The following is a 6241-nucleotide window of genomic DNA, read 5'->3' as shown; positions in this document are numbered from 1 at the left end:
CACATGTGCACGTCTACGTCTAACATCGCTCACATGTGCACGTCTACGTCTAACATCGCTCACATGTGCACGTCTACGTCTAACATCGCTCACATGTGCACGTCTACGTCTAACATCGCTCACACGTGCACGTCTACGTCTAACATCGCTCACACGTGCACGTCTACGTCTAACATCCGCTCCACACGTGCACGTCTACGTCTAACATCGCTCACATGTGCACGTCTACGTCTAACATCGCTCACATGTGCACGTCTACGTCTAACATCGCTCACACGTGCACGTCTACGTCTAACATCGCTCACATGTGCACGTCTACGTCTAACATCGCTCACATGTGCACGTCTACGTCTAACATCGCTCACATGTGCAGGTCTACGTCTAACATCGCTCACAACGTGCACGTCTACGTCTAACATCGCTCACATGTGCACGTCTACGTCTAACATCGCTCACAAGTGCACGTCTACGTCTAACATCGCTCACATGTGCACGTCTACGTCTAACATCGCTCACATGTGCACGTCTACGTCTAACATCGCTCACACGTGCACGTCTACGTCTAACATCGCTCACATGTGCACGTCTACGTCTAACATCGCTCACATCGTGCACGTCTACGTCTAACATCGCTCACACGTGCACGTCTACGTCTAACATCGCTCACATGTGCACGTCTACGTCTAACATCGCTCACACGTGCACGTCTACGTCTAACATCGCTCACACGTGCACGTCTACGTCTAACATCGCTCACATGTGCACGTCTACGTCTAACATCGCTCACACGTGCACGTCTACGTCTAACATCGCTCACAAGTGCACGTCTACGTCTAACATCGCTCACATGTGCAGTTAAGTAGTAATTGCACGTCTACGTCTAACATCGCTCACATGTGCACGTCTACGTCTAACATCGCTCACAGTGCACGTCTACGTCTAACATCGCTCACACGTGCACGTCTACGTCTAACATCGCTCACAAGTGCACGTCTACGTCTAACATCGCTCACACGTGCACGTCTACGTCTAACATCGCTCACACGTGCACGTCTACGTCTAACATCGCTCACACGTGCACGTCTACGTCTAACATCGCTCACACTGTGCACGTCTACGTCTAACATCGCTCACATGTGCACGTCTACGTCTAACATCGCTCACATGTGCACGTCTACGTCTAACATCGCTCACACTGTGCACGTCTACGTCTAACATCGCTCACATCGTGCACGTCTACGTCTAACATCGCTCACATGTGCACGTCTACGTCTAACATCGCTCACATGTGCACGTCTACGTCTAACATCGCTCACACTGTGCACGTCTACGTCTAACATCGCTCACACGTGCACGTCTACGTCTAACATCGCTCACACGTGCACGTCTACGTCTAACATCGCTCACACGTGCACGTCTACGTCTAACATCGCTCACATGTGCACGTCTACGTCTAACATCGCTCACATGTGCACGTCTACGTCTAACATCGCTCACATGTGCACGTCTACGTCTAACATCGCTCACACGTGCACGTCTACGTCTAACATCGCTCACATGTGCACGTCTACGTCTAACATCGCTCACAACGTGCACGTCTACGTCTAACATCGCTCACATCGTGCACGTCTACGTCTAACATCGCTCACACGTGCACGTCTACGTCTAACATCGCTCACATGTGCACGTCTACGTCTAACATCGCTCACATGTGCACGTCTACGTCTAACATCGCTCACATGTGCACGTCTACGTCTAACATCGCTCACATGTGCACGTCTACGTCTAACTCGCTCACAGTGCACGTCTACGTCTAACATCGCTCACACGTGCACGTCTACGTCTAACATCGCTCACATGTGCACGTCTACGTCTAACATCGCTCACATGTGCACGTCTACGTCTAACATCGCTCACATGTGCACGTCTACGTCTAACATCGCTCACATGTGCACGTCTACGTCTAACATCGCTCACATGTGCACGTCTACGTCTAACATCGCTCACATGTGCACGTCTACGTCTAACATCGCTCACACGTGCACGTCTACGTCTAACATCGCTCACACGTGCACGTCTACGTCTAACATCGCTCACACGTGCACGTCTACGTCTAACATCGCTCACATGTGCACGTCTACGTCTAACATCGCTCACACGTGCACGTCTACGTCTAACATCGCTCACATGTGCACGTCTACGTCTAACATCGCTCACATGTGCACGTCTACGTCTAACATCGCTCACATCGTGCACGTCTACGTCTAACATCGCTCACATGTGCACGTCTACGTCTAACATCGCTCACATGTGCACGCTCTACGTCTAACATCGCTCACACGTGCACGTCTACGTCTAACATCGCTCACATGTGCACGCCTACGTCTAACATCGCTCACACGTGCACGTCTACGTCTAACATCGCTCACATGTGCACGCCTACGTCTAACATCGCTCACATCGTGCACGTCTACGTCTAACATCGCTCACATGTGCACGCCTACGTCTAACATCGCTCACATGTGCACGTCTACGTCTAACATCGCTCACACGTGCACGTCTACGTCTAACATCGCTCACATGTGCACGTCCTACGTCTAACATCGCTCACATGTGCACGTCTACGTCTAACATCGCTCACACGTGCACGTCTACGTCTAACATCGCTCACACCGTGCACGTCTACGTCTAACATCGCTCACATGTGCACGCCTACGTCTAACATCGCTCACACGTGCACGTCTACGTCTAACATCGCTCACATGTGCACGCCTACGTCTAACATCGCTCACATGTGCACGTCTACGTCTAACATCGCTCACATGTGCACGTCTACGTCTAACATCGCTCACACGTGCACGTCTACGTCTAACATCGCTCACATGTGCACGCCTACGTCTAACATCGCTCACACGTGCACGTCTACGTCTAACATCGCTCACACGTGCACGTCTACGTCTAACATCGCTCACACGTGCACGTCTACGTCTAACATCGCTCACATGTGCACGTCTACGTCTAACATCGCTCACATGTGCACGTCTACGTCTAACATCGCTCACATGTGCACGTCTACGTCTAACATCGCTCACATGTGCACGTCTACGTCTAACATCGCTCACATGTGCACGTCTACGTCTAACATCGCTCACATCGTGCACGTCTACGTCTAACATCGCTCACATGTGCACGTCTACGTCTAACATCGCTCACACGTGCACGTCTACGTCTAACATCGCTCACACGTGCACGTCTACGTCTAACATCGCTCACACGTGCACGTCTACGTCTAACATCGCTCACAAGTGCACGTCTACGTCTAACATCGCTCACACGTGCACGTCTACGTCTAACATCGCTCACATGTGCACGTCTACGTCTAACATCGCTCACATGTGCACGTCTACGTCTAACATCGCTCACATGTGCACGTCTACGTCTAACATCGCTCACACGTGCACGTCTACGTCTAACATCGCTCACATGTGCACGTCTACGTCTAACATCGCTCACACTGTGCACGTCTACGTCTAACATCGCTCACATGTGCACGTCTACGTCTAACATCGCTCACCGTGCACGTCTACGTCTAACATCGCTCACATGTGCACGTCTACGTCTAACATCGCTCACACGTGCACGTCTACGTCTAACATCGCTCACACTGTGCACGTCTACGTCTAACATCGCTCACATGTGCACGTCTACGTCTAACATCGCTCACACGTGCACGTCTACGTCTAACATCGCTCACATGTGCACGTCTACGTCTAACATCGCTCACACGTGCACGTCTACGTCTAACATCGCTCACATGTGCACGTCTACGTCTAACATCGCTCACACGTGCACGTCTACGTCTAACATCGCTCACATGTGCACGTCTACGTCTAACATCGCTCACACGTGCACGTCTACGTCTAACATCGCTCACATGTGCACGTCTACGTCTAACATCGCTCACACTGTGCACGTCTACGTCTAACATCGCTCACACGTGCACGTCTACGTCTAACATCGCTCACATGTGCACGTCTACGTCTAACATCGCTCACACGTGCACGTCTACGTCTAACATCGCTCACATGTGCACGTCTACGTCTAACATCGCTCACACTGTGCACGTCTACGTCTAACATCGCTCACACGTGCACGTCTACGTCTAACATCGCTCACATGTGCACGTCTACGTCTAACATCGCTCACATGTGCACGTCTACGTCTAACATCGCTCACATGTGCACGTCTACGTCTAACATCGCTCACACGTGCACGTCTACGTCTAACATCGCTCACACGTGCACGTCTACGTCTAACATCGCTCACATGTGCACGTCTACGTCTAACATCGCTCACATGTGCACGTCTACGTCTAACATCGCTCACATGTGCACGTCTACGTCTAACATCGCTCACATGTGCACGTCTACGTCTAACATCGCTCACATGTGCACGTCTACGTCTAACATCGCTCACACGTGCACGTCTACGTCTAACATCGCTCACATGTGCACGTCTACGTCTAACATCGCTCACATGTGCACGTCTACGTCTAACATCGCTCACATGTGCACGTCTACGTCTAACATCGCTCACATGTGCACGTCTACGTCTAACATCGCTCACACGTGCACGTCTACGTCTAACATCGCTCACATGTGCACGTCTACGTCTAACATCGCTCACACGTGCACGTCTACGTCTAACATCGCTCACATGTGCACGTCTACGTCTAACATCGCTCACATGTGCACGTCTACGTCTAACATCGCTCACACGTGCACGTCTACGTCTAACATCGCTCACACGTGCACGTCTACGTCTAACATCGCTCACACGTGCACGTCTACGTCTAACATCGCTCACACGTGCACGTCTACGTCTAACATCGCTCACACGTGCACGTCTACGTCTAACATCGCTCACATGTGCACGTCTACGTCTAACATCGCTCACATGTGCACGTCTACGTCTAACATCGCTCACACGTGCACGTCTACGTCTAACATCGCTCACATGTGCACGTCTACGTCTAACATCGCTCACATGTGCACGCCTACGTCTAACATCGCTCACACGTGCACGTCTACGTCTAACATCGCTCACATGTGCACGCCTACGTCTAACATCGCTCACACGTGCACGTCTACGTCTAACATCGCTCACATGTGCACGCCTACGTCTAACATCGCTCACACGTGCACGTCTACGTCTAACATCGCTCACATGTGCACGCCTACGTCTAACATCGCTCACATGTGCACGTCTACGTCTAACATCGCTCACACGTGCACGTCTACGTCTAACATCGCTCACATGTGCACGCCTACGTCTAACATCGCTCACATGTGCACGTCTACGTCTAACATCGCTCACACGTGCACGTCTGCGTCTAACATCGCTCACACGTGCACGTCTACGTCTAACATCGCTCACATGTGCACGCCTACGTCTAACATCGCTCACACGTGCACGTCTACGTCTAACATCGCTCACATGTGCACGCCTACGTCTAACATCGCTCACATGTGCACGTCTACGTCTAACATCGCTCACATGTGCACGTCTACGTCTAACATCGCTCACACGTGCACGTCTACGTCTAACATCGCTCACATGTGCACGCCTACGTCTAACATCGCTCACACGTGCACGTCTACGTCTAACATCGCTCACACGTGCACGTCTACGTCTAACATCGCTCACACGTGCACGTCTACGTCTAACATCGCTCACATGTGCACGTCTACGTCTAACATCGCTCACATGTGCACGTCTACGTCTAACATCGCTCACATGTGCACGTCTACGTCTAACATCGCTCACACGTGCACGTCTACGTCTAACATCGCTCACATGTGCACGCCTACGTCTAACATCGCTCACACGTGCACGTCTACGTCTAACATCGCTCACACGTGCACGTCTACGTCTAACATCGCTCACACGTGCACGTCTACGTCTAACATCGCTCACATGTGCACGTCTACGTCTAACATCGCTCACACGTGCACGTCTACGTCTAACATTTGGAACATTAGAGGGAACATTTTACAGCAGCAATTGTAACTCCTTTTAAATTGCTTTTATTATTATTTACATAGCAAATTCATCTTTCACCTTGTTTTGTTTTGTATTTTTGTGCATTTCAACTATGTTTTATGTATATAATAATCCGTACTCATTGTGATCATTATTTGTTGTTAACCTTTCTGTTTAAATGTGTACAGCCCTTTGGGAC

Source organism: Nerophis ophidion, linkage group LG06 (assembly GCF_033978795.1).
Source record: "Nerophis ophidion isolate RoL-2023_Sa linkage group LG06, RoL_Noph_v1.0, whole genome shotgun sequence".
Lineage (NCBI taxonomy): Eukaryota > Metazoa > Chordata > Actinopteri > Syngnathiformes > Syngnathidae > Nerophis > Nerophis ophidion.
This window is presented reverse-complemented; position numbering follows the sequence as displayed.